The sequence below is a fragment of the Pygocentrus nattereri genome, chromosome 4, assembly GCF_015220715.1.
Source record: "Pygocentrus nattereri isolate fPygNat1 chromosome 4, fPygNat1.pri, whole genome shotgun sequence".
NCBI lineage: Eukaryota > Metazoa > Chordata > Actinopteri > Characiformes > Serrasalmidae > Pygocentrus > Pygocentrus nattereri.
Window position 1 is genome coordinate 11,026,851 of NC_051214.1, and position 21,595 is coordinate 11,048,445.

Here is a 21,595-nt window from a genome sequence, read left to right on the forward strand (position 1 = left end):
TTTTTGCCCAGTCTTTTTCTGATGGTGGAGGCATGAACGCTGAACTTAAATGAGGCAAGTGAGGCCTGCAGTTCTTTGGACGTTGTTGTGGGGTCTTTTGTGACCTCTTGGATGAGTCGTCGCTGCGCTCTTGGGGTAATTTTGGGCGGCCGGCCACTCCTGGGAAGGTTCACCACTGTTCCATGTCTTCGCCATTTGTGGATAATGGCTCTCACTGTGGTTCGCTGGATTCCCAAAGCTTTGGAAATGGCTTTATAACCCTTTCCAGACTGATAGATCTCAATTACTTTCTTTCTCAATTGTTCCTGAATTTCTTTGGATCTCGGCATGATGTGTAGCTTTTAAGGATCTTTTGGTGGAATTTACTGTGTCAGGCAGCTCCTATTTAAGTGATGCCTTGATTGAGAACAGGTGTGGCAATAATCAGGCCTGGGTGTGGCTAGAGAAATTGAACTCAGGTGTTAAAAACCACAGTTATAGTATGTTTTAACGAGGGGGGCAATCACTTTTTCACACAGGCCCATGATGGTTTGGATTTTTTTTCTCCTTTAATAATAAACACCTTCATTTACAAATTGCATTTTGTGTTTACTTGTGTTGTCCTTGACTATTGTTTAAATTGGTTTGATGTTCCGAAACACTTAAGTGTGACAAACATGCAAAAAAACAGGAAATGAGGAAGGGGGCAAACACTTTTTCACAACACTGTATACAATTCATTGTGTTCCTGAGTCAATGGCAAACATCCTTGAAAACATCCATCAGACATCAGTTCCTCCAATAGAAACAAGTAGAAAGCAGTAATAGCTGTATTCTTGCTGACACTGACTAATTTAGCCAATGAGCTTTTGGTTCCAGAACTACTGAAAGACGACAAATAGGCCAAACGATTCGGGCAATCATTTGTTGGCACACAGTGTAAGTAACAATAAAGCCTGGTGGCACTGGTCTCAAATTTTGTCCTTGTCTCATCAATAAATCAATATAAGTAAACAATCAGTGCAACCACTGGTTTTCTGAGCTCACATTTCAGTTGGGAAGAAGGAAAGAGTTGGCACAGACCACTAGGCTCAATATCTGCCTGCAATATCTACCTCTGTGAGCGGTTAGTGTAAGTAAGTATGTCCCAAAGTCTGAAAATCAGTGTGTAACCTTAAGAATTGTGCCTAATGAAACACATTTTCTGCAATTAAGTAAACTTTTTTGTGTTTTAATAAACACATTTTGGCTATATGTGTGTAAAGCCATTCAAAGCTGCGTTTGCTAGTCATGTACTGGGTAGCGTTTTCGAGTTCTGCTCAAAATTAGCCAAATTTGTCACCAAAAAGACACAATTAAAACATTTGGCGACCTTTTTACAGTGTTATGGTGATGCAATTAGTGACAAAATGGAATGTTCAATCATTTGTTTTAATAAAATAATCATAATTAAGCAATTATTCTCCAGGGTATATTTTGGGTTGTCCATTTGAAATTAGACGACCAAATCATAAGGCAAATTATTCAGTAACTGTATGAAATAAATGTACATTTTTATTTTATTTATTAATTTATTTGTAAAAGTTCCCCTCAAATTAACAGAAATGTGTTTTATGATCACACATATTGCTATACGCTTACAATTTACTGCTGAAAGCCAAAAATCTTAGACACTCTTTGTATTATTTTATAAAAATAATGTTTACAGAGTTTATCACTGAAGACACACCATCTGTTTATAGTTTAGCACAGATTTGTGTAAAAATGGGTCAACTTCTAGGTAGAAAACAAAATCATAAGTTTAGCTTTGTTTATTATAAGGGTTTAAAATTAAATTACCGTCTATGTGACTGGAAAGAAGACAGTTACAGCCTCATATGAGGCCGACCTTCTGAATGTAGCTTATGAAATATTGAAGTTATTAAGAATTTGACAAAGTGCATTTTGGAACCACCAGTAGTTCCAGGGAGTTTAAGAGGCTACAGTATACAGTCACTAAAATTGAAAGATTGATTTTAAAGTTTAATTCAGTTAAAAGTCCAAAATGTATTAAGAATTTCAACCAGTATATTGCCCAATAATAGAGCCTTCTCCTCGAAATACTGTCTTTACAGATTTACAGACACAACTGTATATGAAAATTGTGAAATGATACAACACTGCTGACATGTTCTTTGGTACATCTATTGGTGCCCATGTGTATGTCAGAAGGAATGTTGGAAGTAGGGGCACTGAGGGCACTGCTGCAGGACCTCCAGATTTCAGGATTGTAACTGCTAAAAAATAATAACAATAATAAAATCTGAACTTTACAATCATTTGAGTGTAGTAAAGACCCATCTGTGTTTGTTTTTCGAGTGGAGCTTGTATTATTATGTATAAAACCTGCAGGACATTCTAGAAATGATGGTACTTTAGTACAGAAAATGGTACTTCTATATAGAACCATGAACACTCACAACCCTTTGCATGTTCTTCAGGTTGATGGAGAATGTGCTCAAGATGATTCTAAATAGAGTTTTTAAAGTGTTCTATCTGGCACCAAAAGGGTTCTTCTATTGTTGCAATGTCAAGCCTGTGACAATACAAGAACCCTTTTTGGTGCTATATAGAACCATATAAAACACACTCTCCATCAACCTGAAAAATCCTGTCATGATGCAAAGAACCCTTTAATCATGCAAATGGTTCTTTGAGTGTTCATGGTTATACACAGAACCATTTTCTTTACTAAACTCTTAGAACCGTCTTTTCTAGATGTGTGGCCTTGCACTGGTTGAGTTTAGGCTGCATTTTCATTACAGTGAGCTGAATTGCTTTTTCTGCAATTTTAGGCCGTTTTGGGGTCCTGCAGCTAAAACGCAAGCAAGTTAAGGTGCAAAGAGGGAAGGTCTATACAGAGTTATAGGCCAGTTCTGAGGCCCAAATTGTTTTTAAACATAAAATATTGTTTTTAAACTAAAACAAAGAAAGAAACAATGTTTTTACATCAATAACTGTAATATCTCATTCTCAGTGTGCGTTCAGTGTTAATCTCATCTAATGTGACAATCATTTACCGCGCCACAGAAGCCCAATCTGGTGTGATCAGCACTCAGTTCAAAGTTCATCCAGAATGAGAGCCATGTCAGTCATGTGTATATTGTCATCTATATTGTCATTACAGCATATTATGTCGCATTGTGTTTGTCGCATTTATCAAAAACAGTATTATATATATCACATACACCAACCAGGCATAACATTATGACCACCTCCTTGTTTCTACGTTCATTGTCCATTTTATCAGCTCCACTTACTATATAGGTGTAGTCCATCTGTGTCTCTGTATACTTTGTTACCCCCCTTTTACCCTGTTCGTTAACCGTCAGGACCCCCATGGACCCTCACAGAGCAGGAACTATTGACGTGGTGGTGGTGTGTTAGTGTGTGTGTTGCGCTGGTCTGAGTAGATCAGACACAGCAGAGCTGCTGGACTTTTTAAACACTTCAGTGTCACTGCTGGACTGAAAATAGTCCACCAATAAAAAATATCCAGCCAATAGCGTCTGGTCGGCAGTGTCCTGTGACCACAGATGAAGGACTAGAGGATGACCAACACAAACTGTGCAGCAGCAGATGAGTGCAACACACACTAACACACCACCACCACATCAGTGTTACTGCAGTGCTGAGAATGATCCACCACCTAAATGGTACCTGCTCTGTGAGGATCCATGGGGGTCCTGACCACTGAAGAACAGAGTACAAGGGGGCTAACAAAGTATCAGAGAAACAGATGGACTACAGTCCGTAACTATACAGTAAGTGGAGCTGATAAAATGGACAATGATCGTAGAAACAAGGAGGTGGTCATAATGTTATGCCTGATGTACATGCTGCTTAAAATTTCAGCACCTCCAACATCTGCCCATGTCCCTGCCCCCTGAGGTCCATATTCTGTGTCTGTACTTAGGGACAAAACCTCTGATCTGTCAGTACTGAGGGGGAGCCACTGGATGAACTCTCTAGTTCTGGATGAAGTTCTATACCAGAGGTCACTAATAGGCAGACTGCGGTCCGATTCTGGACTCAGATGCTGTCCTATGCAGACCTGGACCTATAACCTATAAAAAATGGAGAATTCTATCATTTCAATAGGGTGGTCCTATTTTAAACGACGTTTCATTGCGGTACCGATTTACCCCAGGGACTCACAGATCGCACGCATTGTAAATATCACGTGACGCTACTCAGATCTGTGCATTACGATGCACCGAGACTCCAGTGATTGTCACACACAGGGGAGGAACAAGGTGTCAGAGAAGAAAGTGAGTCAGAGGGAAGTTATTTCACATTGTCTGCTCTAAAAGAGAAAACTGATAATAAATGTTGTTGAAATATGACTGAATTGGACTTTATTTGATCTGATATTCAGTTATCGACTGTATAAGATGTTGATATATCTACTAGGCTACTTCAGTAAACAACATATGGCACTGAGTCATGATGCAAGCTAGACATGAAGTTCTGGACCTTTGCTTGAGGAAACTCTCTCTACTGAACCTATATGGACCTTATTGAATTTTAATTAAATACCTGTGTTCTATACGTTCTATACTTTTCCATACTGTTCTATATCCTTTTCTAGCCATGTAAGATGAGAACCAGAGATTGCTTATTGAAAGTCACTATACTAAAAAGAAGAATCCTCTTGTTAAGTAAACAGGCTACTTCAGTCCATCCGCACACATACTTCAGTTTGTCAGTTCAGTCCAATCTCCACATCATAAGAGCTTTCAACCATTTCTTTCACCACAATTTACATTTGTTACATCTGGTAAAGGGAGGGAAGCTCTTCTGAATGAAGATTGCTTTGGAAAGAGGCTGTCTCGCTAAAACGTTGCTCTGACCTCCCAACACCATGACCATTCTAAAATCTCAACACACTTCCTTCCAACTTCATTCCGTAAAGGAAAATTTCATACCACCCTTTCATAGGTGATACTGTGCAGCGAAGCCAGTTGGGATGAATTTAGCCAACGTTCCTCAGGCACTGGTGGTTGATGAGCTATCAGTAAATTAGTGTCCCATAATTCAGTGACTTGGGTACACAAGAAACCATGCACATGAAACCATGAATTTTTATCGGAATCCTTCTGCAATGAACAACAAAGTTGGAAGGCTAAATCCACTTAGTGCGGTGCAAATGCATGTAGCATTAATTAACTGATTAGCACGGCATACGCAGGGGTGCCTCGGGCTGCCGAATACGTAATGTAAAAGTAAAAATAAAGAAATATTCCTGTAGAAGTTTTGGGCTAGGCTGTAAACCTCAACACAGAAGTCGGAAATAGCGCTAATCGTACCCATAAAGAGAAAAATGACAAGACTTTGAACTCATCAACAGGAATTTTGTCAATGTCCTTCTCTTTTTTGGGCCTAAATAAGCGGCGCTTGATGTCATTAATCCACCCCCAGCGCAATTTTGGCAAGCATATTTTGCCATAATTAGGAGCAGAGAAATGTCTCTCATAATTACCAGCAAAGTCGCCCAGTAATATTACAGGGGTGTGATCTCTTAAATAATGGTTGTAATTAAGCTCGATTTCAGGAGATCAGGGCAAGACTTGATGCATAACTAATTACACAGCACTTTCAGATCAGCCCAGTATATAATATTCATAACTCCTCTCTCACATATTAGAAAATTAATTTCCATCTCTCAGATAATAACTGGGGAGGATACCAAATATAGTCTTAATATCATTTGGCAGTCACAAGTGCTTCTTCAGACAGTGTTCACAGAGAGGTTGGTGATATTGCTTCATGAACCGTAGAACTGAAAGATCATGCTGGTGTTTGTAGGAAAAGAGGCTGCAGAAAAGACATTCCATTTCAAATTCAGGGCCAAAGTTGTACAGCTGAACCATACAATACTGTGCAAAACAGTCAGAGAACACCTCTTCTTTACTTTAAACTCCAGTCAAGATTCATTTTTCAGTGGCAGGAAAAGAACCCCTGAAAAACCGTCTTTTTAAAGAGTCTAATGAAGGGTAATGTTAATGCTACAGCATACAAAGACATTGGGGGTTAGTTCCATATCACTGCCCATGCTTTTGGAATGGGATGTCCAGCAAGTTCCTAAGTGTGACGGTCAGTGGTCCACATACTTTTGGCCATATAGTGTATTAAGCGTTTCTAGGTTGCAAACAAAGTAATTCATGAAAATTACAAACACACAACAACTACATTCTGTTTCAAATGATTTAGTAACTGCGCTGGCAGGGGACTCCCTGCCACATGTTCAATAAAAGAGCACTAATTTGAAGTGCCATGTTTCCCATGTCTTCTTCTTCTACGTCCACACCACAATAAGCCAGGTCATCATAATATGTATTAAGTTATGTTAATTAGCTGGAGCTTGCTAGCAGCTAACACTGCTTATAATAGCTCTCAGCAACAGCACAAAGTCAACAAAAATTGTTAGCTCACTATGAAACTTTCAATTTAAAATGTACTGGCTTCAAACCATCAAAAGTGGATAAAATCACACAGCTACTTACCGGTTTTCTGTTGGGGTTGTGATGCTAATAAAGATGATACTGCCCCTCTCTTCAGTCTCCTAAGTGGTTGGGATAGTGTATTGGTTAACACCTCTGCCTTCTACGCTGTAGACTGGGGTTCAATCCCCACCTGGGCAAACACTATACCAATAAAGAGTCCTTGGGCAAGACTCCTAACACCACCTTCACCTACCTGTGTAAAATGATCAAATTGTATGTCGCTCTGGATAAGAGCATCAGCCTAAGGTTAATGTAAATGTTAAGTGTCAAACGCTGAGTCTGCCCGATATTGTCTAAGGTTTGAGAAACATATCCAAAGTAGAATACACAGAACAAACTAACAACTTTAATTTGAAGTTGTCCAGGATCATGTTAAAGATGTGGGAGCTTCATATTCACCAGTTCGACCTTAAATAGACAGCCTTGTGTAAAGATAAACACCAACCAGGCCCGCTTTAGAAAGGGTACGAAAAGTGCCGAAACACCCAGCTGGACCTGGAACGATGCATTTCTGCACATAGTCTGCCATTTTCATTGCTATTGCTCCATTGTTGTTGTCAAGTCAAGTCAGCTTTATTGTCAATACTGTACAATATGCACAGGACATACACTGTACTGAAATTGCGTTACTCTCAGACCCCGTGATGTAGCAATAACATTAAATAGTCAGTAAACAGGAAAAGTGTGAATTGAAACAGACACTAAAAAAAAAAAACACTAAACACTAATTGTAAAAATAAACACTAATTGATGAAAAAATAGAATAATTGTATAAATATAAGAAGGTCCTGAAATTAACATTAAAGTGATATAAGGCACATGCAGATTAAGGTCTGTGGGTATAAATAGTGCAAATATAAACAGTAGTGCATTTAGAATGAGCTTATGGAGCAGTTAAAGTGATGACTTAAGTTGTTTCATTCATCACAATATCTGCTGGGCTGGAATTTGGGCTGGTGTATGTATATTTTGGAAGCCTAAATATTAATAAGTCAAGCTCAGGATTTTGGAATTGGCCCATTTAACTTCCCTTTTGCAAATTTTCATATAAAGGAGGAGACACCAGAGATTGAGGATCTCGTCATGCCAGTTTCATGTACAGAACGTTCATTATCACTGCTGCTTTCGACACAGTAAATCACAATGTTCTCTTAACTAGGCTCACTGAGATTGGTCTCTCTGGAACCGTACTATCCTGGTTCCACTCGTATCTGACTAACAGGCTTCAGTTTATTTCAACTGGGAACCATACGTCTGACACAGTGCCCATTGAACATGGTGTCCCTCAGGGTTCCGTCCTTGGTCCCCTCCTTTTTATAATCTATATTCTCCCCCTCGGTTATATTTTTCGTAGTCACAATTTACACTTTCATTGCTATGCTGATGATACTCAGATCTATCTCAGCTTCAAACCAGCAGCACTGTTTCCCCCACCCCAGTTAAATAGATGTCTTACTGACCTGAACTCCTGGCTTAGGGCAAATTTTCTTTCTTTAAATGCACACAAAACCGAGTTTATAGTTACTGGCTCCAAGTCCACTGTTAACGCTCTCAAAAATCTTGCTCTCACTGTAAATGATATTACAATCACTCCATCTGTCACTGTCCGAAACCTAGGTGTTCTTTTTGACCCTTCTTTGTCTTTTGAACCGCACATCAAGTTTCTGTCTAGGTCGGCATTTTTCCACCTTCGCAATATTTCACGTATCCGTCCTTTACTGTCCCCGGCTGCAGCTGAGTCTCTGGTCCATGCTTTTGTTACTTCTCGCCTGGACTATTGTAACTCATTGCTCTATGGGCTCCCTGCTAAGTCACTTAGGTTGTTACAAATAGTGCAAAATTCTGCAGCACAGATTCTCACATACACTAAAAAATCTGAGCACATTACTCCTGTTCTTCAGAGACTTCATTGGCTGCCCATTACTTTACGTATTCGCTATAAAATTCTACTTCTCACATTCAAGGCACTTCATGGCCTGGCTCCTGCATACTTACTCGACCTTCTAATACCCTACAAGCCTACTTGTAACCTCAGGTCTTCGAAAGCAGGCCTTCTAGTGGTCCCTAGGTTCAGGCTCAGCTCTATGGGTGGTCGTTCCTTCAGTGTTGCGGCCCCCTTGCTCTGGAACTCTCTTCCTCTCTCTCTTCGCTCTACCTCTTCTCTTTCTCATTTCAAATCTTTATTGAAATCTCATCTTTTTCTCCTTCATTTTTCTCCTGCATCTTCCTCGGGCCTTGTGTAAGGTGATATGCATTTTGTAAAGCGACCTTGGGTTTTGTGTAAAGGCGCTATATAAGTTCAACTTATTATTATTATTATTCAACTAGGCAAATGTAAATATAGTTTTCCATTGTGTACCACTTTTACTAGCCATTCATACTGTAAATTAAATAAAGGGTGGTCTCTGACTTTTGCACAGTACTGTATATCAATGGGGGTGTATCTGTGGTCACGTATGAAACATCAAGCCCTGTTCAGATTCCCTCCTACGTGTTCTGTATTCGCGGTTATTGAGATTGACAGCTTCCAGTGTTGGTATCAGTACAGTGTTGACACCCACATTAAATTCTCTTCCTGCTTAACAGAGAGCCATCATTCCGTCAGTGCTAAATCAGGCCGCATGTCATTATTTCATATCAGCACCTACATGAATGGCCCCACTGCTGTCCCATAAATAACATATATGCTCTTATAAAACATGACTATACCACAACTCAGCTAGAACGAGCCCTCCATCAGCAAGGTCACATTCATGATCAACGACACAGCAACATGCAGTGACCCATCTGGAAATAGCAGCCCTATCGAAAGTCGCCACATGGCCACACGACTCCCTCGCCTGCTCCCCATGCTTGGCTCTAATGCTTCTTGAACACTGTAGATCAACACCCAGTCATCAGCTCTGCAGTGACGTCTGGATTCAGTACACTTTCCCAATGGAACTGAGTGGAACGAGTTGCTTGCACTGCATGTGGAGGAAGAAGGAATTAGGCATAGAATCAGACGGAATAAAGTCTATATGACCGCTTGTTTCGCCCAAAGACATTGACCCTTATTCTTCAGTCATATTTCGATGGTTAAATCTGATGCTAAAATAAGCATACACTCATTTTACACTTCGTTTTTTCAGTAGTTTTTGTGGATTCTTTGCCACAGAAGAGCCTCTTTTGGTTCTTTGAAATGCTTTTCAACAGAACGGATTCTTTAGTAAGGATGGACCAGAATTTTGGCCACTGAAAGGTTTTAGCTAAAAAGGTAAAAATAACAGTTTCCATTTTTGGCAAAAATAGAAAAAAGCTGAAAAAAAACCCCGTTAAATAGGCCTAGAGTGTTAAAGTGTCAGATGCAATGAAAATGTGAAATTGTGAAAAAGTAAAAACACTTTTTTTCAATCGCATTCCACAAAGCTCATAGCTTCGCCCTTGCCAGTTACCTGCTTGACTTCTATATTGCAGTGCTTTTTATCACTTCACCATTGAAATATCAGATTTATGCAAATTACACTATATTGCCAAAAGTATTTGCTCGTCTGCTTTCACATGCATATGAACTTGAGTGAGTTTAATATGATGTCGGCCCACCCCTTGCAGCTATAACAGCTTCAACTCTTCTGGGAAGGCTTTCCACGAGGTTTAAGAGTGTGTTTATGGTCATTTTTGACCACTTTTCCAGAAGCACATTTGTGAGGTCAGACACTGATGTTGGACGAGAAGGCTTGGCTCACAGTCTCTGCTTTAATTCATCCCAAAGGTGTTCTGTTGGGTTGAGGTCAGGCCAGTCAAGTTCTTCCACTCCAAATTCGCTCATCCATGTCTTTATGCACCTTGCTTTGTTCACTGTTGTGCAGTCATGTTGGAACAGGAAGGGGCCGTCCCCAAACTGTTCCCACTAATTTGGGAGCATGAAATTGTTCAATATCTTTTGGCCAGCCTGAGCCCAACTCCTGAAAAACCCACACCATAATCCCCCCTCCACCAAACTTTACACTTGGCACAATGCAATCAGACAAGTACCATTCTCCTGGCAACCACCAAACCTAGACTCGTCCATCAGATTGCCAGATGGAGAAGTGTGATTTGTCAGTCTAGAGAACGTCTCCACTGCTCTAGAGTCCAGCGGCGATGCTTTACACCACGATATTTGACGCTTTGCATTGTGCTTGATGATTTAAGGGTTGGAGGCTGTTCGGCAATATAGTGTACATGTACTGGGGATATGCATTCTGACTAATTTTAAAATGCAAGTATCCGGATAAGTTAACAGACAATAGGTTTAACACAGAAGAACAGAATACATAAAAAAAGGCTTACATTAATGTAGGGCTGTAGACTTGCTTTTTTGCTGACAGCACAGGTTTTACAAAAAATTGCAGCATGCAGAGGAATTCCTTTATTATTCAAAAACAGCCTAAATCAGCTTTACTTACTATATAGTTGCACTTTGTAGCTCTACAATTACAGACTGTAGTCCGTCTGTTTCTCTGCATACTTTGTTAGCCCCCTTTTACCCTGTTCTTCAGTGGTCAGGACCCACATGGACCCTCACAGAGCAGGTACTATTTGGGTGTTTTTTAATAATACATAAACAATTAAGCATGGCTAATACAGAAGTTCTCAGGATGTGAGGAAACACTTTCAAGCTGAGCTCACAAGACACTCCCTGAGCTTCACACAACGAAAATGTGACTATAATCAAAACTAGCATCTCATGGCCCAGCTGCTTTTGTACCCCCAGTGGGGTTCCACGCCCAACAGAGGAGCTCCCATTTCTGCCACAGATGATCAACATTTACCACAGCAGAAACGGAGAGAGAGAGCGTTCATCGCTGCCTCTCAGTCGTTCCCGCAACTCCACCCCCATCTGTCGCTCTTCATGCCAACGCTGTCATCAATTCACTCAGCGATTTACTGTCAGGACCTAGTTTCAGCTCATCGTTCATGCTCTCATCAAGATCCTACGAATCCAGTTTCTGACGACTTGCATTGTAAATGTCGCACAGAGCATGAGTTGTTTACATCGTTGTAAATTTCCCAAACGCATTAAACTGGATGCGCCGCAGTTGGTGTACAAAGAGGGGTGTTGTTTTTTTTTTTTTTTTACATCAATTAGAATGCAGAGCATATTGCTCAGGAGGTAGCTTGTTCCTGACACCACTTGTAATGAGCTTTTAATGTTTTCATACAGGCTGAAAATTGCTCCACGGTAATTAAGAAGCAGATGTACTATGATAGAATACCTTTAACACCAGCTAAAATTCTTTTTTTTTGGTGACACTATACTTGGACCTTGCTACATTAACACTGACAAGCATGCCACAGGCATCTCATATGCTGACGCTAAGCTAGACATAGGCCACAAGAATGTGGACAACTGAGCATAGCACCTATACGAGCTTGTTGGACACCCTATTCCAAAACCATGGAGCTGCCCCCTTTGCAGCTCCACTCTACTAGAAAAGATTTCCACAAGATTTTGGAGTGTGTCTCTGAGAACTTGTGCCCATTCAGTCAGATTAACATTAGTGAGGTCAGGCATTGAGGCTGGACAAGAAGGCCTCGTTTACAGCTGACGTTCCAATTTATCCCAGACATGTTCAATAAGGTTAGAGCTCTGTGCAGATCACTGGAGTCCCTCCACACCAAACTCATCAAACCATGTCTTTATGATCCTGCTTTTGTACACAGGGAATGCTGCAATAGGAAGGGGCTCAGCCCCAGGCTGGTGAAGATAAAAGATGATAACTGTCTAAAATGACTCAGATCTGATGTTTTCAAGGCTGCGTGAACACACAAATTCGGCTATTTTCAAATCCAACCTGAGCCACTTTCATATGTGGTTCTAGATCGGATACATATCCGATTTGTGGCCATGCAACCTTAATGCAAACGTGCAGATTGGAATTCATGCGCTTTAATTCCACTGCGCCTGCACCATCATTCATTGTTACCATGGCAGCAGCACCAAACAGAAGTTAAAGCCTGTAAACAGCGAAAAAGCAACACATCTCACCTTTTTCACCTTTGTCTTGCTCTAATAATGAACAGCTGAGAGGTGATCAGATGTAATTATCTTCTGTGAAGTCTCGTTCTGCTTAGTCTGTTGATGATAAACATCACACACGTGATTCATTCACGTGACGTTACTGAGTAGGATGTGCTCATGCAGGTCATTTCTTTCATATTAATGACAGATTGAGTCACTTACCTAAACCAGTGTAAACCATCGTGTCAGAGAGACCAGATTTGAGCAAAAAATCAGATTTGTGCAATATGGCCAAAAATATATATAGAGACCAAAACCTGAAAACAGCCCTAGACCGTTATCCCACCTCCACCAAACTTTGCTGTTGGCACTGTGCATTCCTGCAGGTAGTGTTCTCCTGGTATCCGCCAAACTCGGATTTGTCAATCATCAGTGAAATGTGTCTGCTTTCAGAGACAGTCTGGAACTCTATAGTAAGTAGTAAATGACAGTGCCACATTTAAAGCCACACTCTTTAGTATGACTCATTCTATTGCCAGTGTTTGGAGATTGCATGGCTATGTGCTGGATTTATACACTTCTTAGAAATAAGCGTGGCTGAAACACCTGAACTCAATAAATAGGAATGCTGTTCACATAGTGCATGTCATCATGATTGATTATTTTATTATTACTGAACAAAATCTGTCATGACAACTAATGACAGCATATATGTCAGTGTTATTTAGCAAGGTACAAGTAAACTGAGATTTTTTTTGGCAAAAAAGTTTTAAACAGATTTCTAAGTGTAAAAAACCTGAGATCCACATTTTACCTGCTTTTTAACGTAAAAGGTAGCTGCTTTTTGATGGGCTTTTATGACTTACTACGTTTAAAAGGTTATGACCTTGGGCTTGATGAAAAGAGCCTTTGATCAACAGGACATTACAACCACTATAAACCCTCTTTGGGCTCGAAATGCTTTCAATGTTTAATCATGAAAAAAAAAAAGCTATAGCCTTCCCCGGCGAGGTTGTCTGCCTTTAAATCAAAAACCCTCCGCCTCTGCGTGCCAAGGTCAGGCAAGAGAAAGCATTTAGGGGGCACCTTTGGTGCCATTTCCATCCGAGCCAAAGTGCTTGGTGTGCATGTGGGCTGAATAAAGCTCGGATCCAGATTCCTAGGTCTTGTGGGACGCTATTGTGCAGTCTGACAGTGATCTATGACCTGGAGGGATAGGACAGCTGAAGACCTACTGTTGTGTCGAGTCTGCATAAAGCTTTCAGAAGACAACTCCATTTAAAAGGAGCTCCAAGCAAGATTTGTGCGTCTGATTTCTTTCATTGATCCCTCCAAGACCTTACAAGGTTCACTCTCATGGAAACCTGAGGTTATTTCAAATGTGATTCCGCTGCCAGTAGCAAATAACTTGCTTTGTCAAAAACTGCCCTTCGTTTGTTCCTTGTTACTTGAGCAAGGAAGGTCTTTATTGGCAATTGGGCTGTGCCTGTAGTGTCATCAAACTCTCAAACATTTACTTTTACATTTATGGCATTTGGCTGATGCTCTTATCCAGAGCGACTTACAATTTGATTGCTTGACACAGGTAGGCGAAGGTAGTGTTAGGAGTCTTGCCCAAGGACTCTTATAGATATAGTGTAGGTGCTTACCCAGGCGGGGGACTGAACCCTAGTCTACAGTGTAGAAGTCAGAGGTGTTACCCACTACACTACACCAACCACCCAAACCTGTTACTGCATGCACTGTATACATGCAATGTACCCTTTCATTTACAAGCAACTATCCAAACTCACCTCAGCTGCCATGCGAATTTCTTTCTCATGTGCATTTAAAATAACTAAAGAAGATCCCTTTGATGAGATCACATAATCCTCCTGCATACAGAAGGGGAAAGTTACAACAAGGGGAAAACAGGAGTTCAAAAATTATCAAAAGATACAGATAAAATAGAAGACTTGGCAGACTGACAACTGTCCTCATCAGACAAACAGTGCATAAAGCTTTCATCTTTGAGAGAGAGGAGAAAATCAAGCTCCACTCTTGCTTCAGATATTAAAAAAAATCACAGGTGTTTCTGTTCATCCTTCCACTGTGAGAAGTCTCAACACTGTGAGGCTAAGAGCATGTGAAGCTGTCAAGAAGTCCTACAGATGTGGTGTGAGTCTAAATTTGTAACTGGGATTACAGAAGCAGAAAACAACCAAAAGTGAATTTTGGAGGTGTTGAAAAATAACCCCACAAGATTTCTTTGAATAACTGAGTGCAAGCCTCCTGAAGATTGGAACCTTAACAAAGTCAAAGACTGGACACACTAAATGCAGGAAAATGTGATATTACATTTAGGTTTGAAGGTCTCAGTGTACATTTTCTGTTGAATGTGTATTTTTCCTATTTTCCAAAACTGAAAAATGAGCCACTTGTTAATGGTTGTTATGACTAGAAATTAAATAAGTGGAAGTGTGGTCTCTGACTTTTGTGCAGAACTGTACATGAATATCAGCCTAATTGTATACCCCTACCCCTTAAGGGCCCTACGAAATGGGACCCTCAAAACAGTGATTCATTAACAGGCTACCAGCGGTGCTCTGCATCCAACCTGTCCCATGTTCAGTGACAGCAGAGAATGGAAACGTTCAGCAACCTCACTGTTGGGCTTTAGTTACATTTAGGACGTCATATGCTTTCAAAGAGACAATTATTTATTATCGTCCACCGCAAATTCTTTTGTGATACGAAGCTGAAGTCAACTATTCACCATCTTCTTGCTCAAATTTTCCCTTGAAACCTTAAATGGCGCTAGATTTACATTCTAGCGCTTCAGGCGTCAATCCTGCTGGACTATTTAAGGCGAAATGGGAAAGTTAGCAAGCTAGCTCCCGAGACATTAGAATGCAACTAGCGATATGATACTAGCGATTTATATGCTTGTTATGAAGAAAACGACCATAATACAAAGAAACGACAGTAAACTTAATAATTTATGTAATTTTTTACGGATAAAATACATTTGTGGGTTTCTCTGATCGCTCGTGCAGTCATCTTGCCGGTTTTTCTTTTTCGTCATAAGCGGTAGGGGCGAAGGGTGAAATGGGAAAGTAATCCTTCATGCACAAGAGAGCTAATGAAAGCTATAGAGCTGATTCAAAATGTGCAGGAGTCTGTTGTTGTCGCTCTACATGAGGACCAAAGAAGTATCAATGCTAGTAATGCAAGCACAATAATTAACCAGAGACACTGCCTGTAGTTTATCACTAGCAAACTACATAGTCAATTGTAGTGGATGACCAATGGATACATTTCAAGTAGAAGAAAAAATCTTTTCACTGCAGGATGTAGGCATAGATGCACGAAATACTACCGCAGAAAGATAAATAAACCAGCGTGACCTCAGTGGGTTTACCACAGGATGCAAACCGTTGCAAGTCTAAAGAAAAGAAAGAGCACGTTATGGTTTGTTAAAGGATACAAAAAGCTTGAAGTATTCAAAAATTATTAAGAGGAAGATGAACCTGTACACAGAGCGATAGAAAAAGCAAAGTGTGGCGAAAAACCAAACCTCATATGAAACATGGTGGTTGCCAGTGGAACTGCCACATGTATCTTTTCTGATGATGTTACTGTCAGCGGCAGCAGGATAAATTCTGAAGTGCACAGAAGGTTCTTGACCACTCAGATCCAAATATCTCAGAACTCCCCATAAGGCACTTCACCATGCAGCACGATGAAGACCTGAAACAGCATGCCAAATAAAAGATGGAAGTTTTCAGTCGGTCACCTGACCTGGACTCCATTTACCGAATACAGAACTGAAGGCAAACAGCCTGTGAAACGAGCGGCAGCCTTACAGGCCTGGCAAGGAAGATACCCAGCTGGTGACAGTCCACAGGTCACAGTCTAGGCAGTCATCCACTGCAAAGGATTTGTAAGCAAGGACTAAATATGAGAATTGTATTTAGATCATGTTAGTTCGTCCATTCATTTGTGGTCATCTGGGATGGGAAGTACCTATAATGGGGTGAACACATTTTGGTTGTCAAAAAAATGGGATAGCACTGGGGGTCAGGAAACTGAACAATGAGTCACTTGTACTTAATAGCTGTTATGACTGGAAATGAAATAAACGGAAGGGTGGTCTCTGGCTTTTGTACAGTACTGTAAATGAGGGTGGCATTTTTGCAGGATCATTGGGCCTATATCAGAATGGTGCCTGACCGATTGCTCACACGCTTTTCTTTGCTCCAAAAGGAAATGAATGGTGGAACGTTGAAAAAATTCAAACTTCCACAAAAGATGTCGAAAAGTATGTCTCACACTGCCCCGCCCCCCTTTACACTACAAACATGTTATGGCTGAAAGGTAATAAATACTGCCCACTCATACAGTATTTTGAGGCAGGAAGGCACCCACTCATGTCAGAATTGAATGCGTATATAAAACGCTGCCGGCTGAGGTCCCTCCATTGGGTTGTTTTTTGAAAGCGGATGTATCCTTTGCTGCCTCACATATCCCATTACCCTTGAGTCAGCACTGATGTGGCAAGGAAAAAATAGCAGAAAACACCCATACTGACACGGTGGAGGGCTTGTTTGTGCCTAAATACAATGGTTTTTATTTAGGTTATAAAAAGTTCAGCATACTTTTTTCCAGGCAAAAGATGCTAAAATCTAACACCATCAGCTAGCAGTGAGCTGTCATATCTTGGCAACAATGTGATGTATCGCTGCTTCTGAAGCATGTCTGAAACTTGATTATAGTACAGGTACCTCCATCACAATGCTGTCTTCTAAGAAACTGACTTTTGAGACAGCACAGGTAGCAAGGCATTGAGATGGCTGCCTTCCTTTTCAGACAGCCACAGAGTCACATACATAGCAACCACCTGGGATACCACAGCAATGGCCTAGCAACACCTTAGCACCCACTTATGGAGTGCTTCACATGGAGAAGCCATATTTCACAGAATAAAGGCAAACTGTGTTTAGCCCAGAGTTTCATAAAACATTCACTCAATAATGGCTGTTTGCTGATAGCTTCAAACAACTACATTTGAATTATTTTCAATGTCAACTGTCAATGATGTGGAGGCGAGACCCAGTTCGAGCGGCGGTATGAAAAATGAAAAGTGCAATACGGTTTTGAAGTAAAACAGACACGGACAGTTGCTCCACTTGAATAATTGCAATAACGCAGGGGAGCATTCATATAAATTGATGGCAAACCAATACTGGAAATTTAATCAAGCAAAAGAAGTGTCGCTAGTGAAGTCTACAACCGTTCAAGCTTTCCTCAACAAGAGCAAGCGAGAGCCACGTCTACTACTGGAGGTGACCGTTCTTTTTTTTTCTTCTTTTTTTTTGTGGTTCCTCTCTGGCCTGCTAGGGACAGGATATGAGAGATGCAGAGATGGCAGAAGGAGAGGCGGGTTTGCTGAGGCCGAGACAATACGCTGGCGATGGCTATCAGCAGGTGCACGGGTGCTGGGAGCCCAGCTTGGGAGCCGCGGGAGCAGCAGCAGAGGCAGCGGCTGCAGGAGGACAAGCTTCAGCTCTGTGATTCATGACGCCCTATCAACGCATTCAGCAGCAGGGACGTTATTGCCCACACAAATATCTCAGCATGTCAGTCCGACATCATCGCAGGGTCGCTTATGGTGCTCCTTTACGAGGAGCTCACGCGCCAAGGAGCAGGGGGGAGGGAGGAGGCAGGAAGGAGATAAATGAGGACAACGTGTTTGCGAAACAAATGGATTCAAAAAACAAATTATCGGCAAAAAGTATCAGGAAAGAGAAAAGAAGGGAAGAAAGGGGAGAATGAGAATCGGGGACAACATGAACAACAAAGTACAAAGTGTAGCAAGATCATGAGGGCCAGCACCCTTTGAGCCAGCACTGATGTAGTAAGGAAAAGTTATTATAAACAGAGCCCATTCTAAAAGCATTGCTTACAATTTAGGTTCTTTACACTCTATAAGGTGCTTGGACCCCAGTGATCGCCATTAAGCACTCACAGTAGTTAGGATCCATAGAAATTAGGGCAGTCGTGGGCTGGAGGTTAGGGAACTGGCCCTGTGACCGGAAGGTCGCCGGTTTGATGCCCAGTGCCAACAGTCCATGACTGAGGTGTCCTTGAGCAAGACCATCTAACCCCCAATCGCTCTCCGGGTGCCGTGGATAGGGCTGCCCACCACTCCAGACAAGTGTGCTCACTAGTATGCATGCGTTGTCTTACTTCACGGATGGGTTAAATGCAGAGGTGAAATTTCCCCGTTTGTGGGATTAAAAAGTGCCATTCTCCTTTAATTTCAGACAATAACAAAGCAGCAGCTGAAATCCTATACCAAGCAAGAATGGGAAAACATTTCACTTTCCAAACTACAGCAGTGTCTCCTCAACTTTTTGGACATGTGTTGTAAGGCATCAAATTCAAAATGAGCATGTATTTTTCAAAAAACAAAAAAAATTCCCAGTTTATTTACATTTTCTAGTGTCCCACCTTTTTTGAAACGGGGCTGTACTTTCAGCCTTTAAAATGACCAATTTCAACAAAAGTTGACAAGTTTGCATGCACGAATATTACTACTAGTAGTAGTATAAGTGCAGTGTTTAATAAAAAATGTCATTTTCAATTAAACGAAATAAACTTCGATGGGACTCAAATGTGAAAGCATTGCAAGTGAAGTTATTATGAATGAAGTGTTGGCACAGTGGTTAAATCTTCCTACTTTAATAATCCATTTATTTCTTGATTCCGACACGCTGTAACTACCGTGTCATGAATAAGTCCATACAGGCAGATTTAACTACCTATCAGTCTAAATCTGAATAATAGCTAAGTTAAACAGTACTTACACTGCAGTCATGCCTGCCAAGCCTGCAGCCTTCATGGTGTGTTCAATTTTAGTTTAAATGATTCGTCCTGCTTTTTGCTTTTAAAAGCAAAGGCATAAGTATAAGCTGATTTAATACTGCTTATGTTGGGTAACCAGTCACAGTGCCTGGAGGGTGAAGCATATCTACCCGCAATATTTAGCTGCAAATGGTCTAGGGACAACCATGAGAAATTTGGAGCTAAATGTGGTAGATGCATAGACTTGTGATGCATGTAAAATTCATCCTGATGTCTATAGAAGGTGGAGCTGAAAAGCCCCCAAAAAACTCCACATGAGCATGTAGATGTGGGTTATATGTACTGAGAAAACATCACATAAGTGTGTGTTCAGGCTTAGCAGGTTCGAATAAACCAAACCCTGACACGATTGCTTTTTTTGTGCGGTTCGTTAGGGCAAGTGAGAGCACTGCCATCCAAACTTTGGTGTGCCAAAGAAAGATTCATCAGGGAAAAGACAGCGTCGACAGAACCGTCATGTCCTCTCTACAGAACTTTTATCATCTCTTCATAAGCTCTGAATGGGTAATTATAGAATTGATAGTTTCAGGATTTAGGGATTTCACCCTGCTTTGCATCGTGTAAAACCACAGTAATGCAGGGAGACTTGTGGCTTACTGCTCTAATATCACAAGACAGATCGACAAGATGCAAAATCTATGAGCCCAGACAAAACAGAAAACAACATGGTTCAGAAAGTTTGTGGACGTTATCACAGTTATTGTACGTCATAAAATGACAAAATATGTGTACAACTTTTATTTATGTCTTCTGGTTAGATGTTACCAAATATCAGTGTGAAGGGCAAGCAAAACAACTAAAATGCGACAATGAGTGCATTTACACTTAATCTGATAACTGCAGAAAATTAGATTTTGTCAGAAACCCAATCAATGCGTTTACATGCACAAAGGTAACCAAGTCTACATGAGTCGGGCAATAATCAGATTTCTGATTTGCACATGGTGAATAAAGTCACATAATAAGATGTGACGTAAATGCTGTAGCTTTTTTTGTTTTTTTTTTTTACCTAAAAACACTTTTTGTACCTGAAAATACATAAATCATCTAGAAGAATATTTAAATCCTTCATTTCATCAAGCATGTAGTTTTCTGTGTCACTCCAAAGAGAAAGAAAGAAATCTGAGTCAGGGTATACATGCTCTGGGAGATCCAGTTGCTGAGCTCAAATCCAGCTCTCTTGATCAAATTTCTTGATCAGATTTCTAGACATTACTCCAATCTAAGAAATCGGAGTGACCATATGAATAATCAGATAACTGCAGAAAACAGATTATTAACTCAACTACAAGCCTGAATTCACCATAAAAGACCACGGACTGGGAGAGTCAGAGCTCGTTTCTAGGCCTGTCACAATGATTACATAATAGCCTAATATTTTTTTCTTAAATGACTATAATTATTTGAGATGATCACATTTATCTAAGCTGACTGTAATACAAAAAGTCACTAGATTTCACTTGAGTGTTGGGCTGAGTATCCTTAGCCGAGAATACTAGAAAGGAAGCAACCCTCGCCACTTTAGACTTTAAGTTCGATTTGTCTTTCAAAAAACTACAGGTAGACTGTAAATCTCAATGATGTATTTGGCAATTAATTGTTAGCTAAATGTTCATATTTTATGCATCGTGTCACCACTTTACTGTCCACATCCATTAGACACATAAAAGGGGAGAGGAAAGAAATGTAAATTAAAGCAGAGCAAAATGTGGCCTTTTAATCAGTGAAGGATCACAACCACCCTTAAGGGGGCAATTTAAGATTAAGGGGGAGATTTAGGGTTTAAACATTTTATCTTTAATTTCACACTATCCTAATTGCTGAAGGCATAAAAAAGATACAAGCAAAGCCTATTGAGCAGTTCAGAACATGTGAGGAGTGCAGCTGATTTGAAGGCACCTGGCAAGGATTATGACTATGCTTTTGTATAGCGTGATATTCTTTTGTAAATGTAAATGTACAGTGACAAGCAAGGGTGTTTTTTCCTTTCCACTCACACTGGATCACAATAAGAAGCTTCATTCCCATTTGCTGGGCAGAGGTACAGCACTTCATACTTAAAACACGTTAAATTATGATCAGGGTGCAAATATTGGCAAATTATTTTGCCCCATTAGTTTTCAAATACTTGCAATACTTGAAAGAGCAGTGACACCCGACTTGCTCAATCAAGTATGGGATA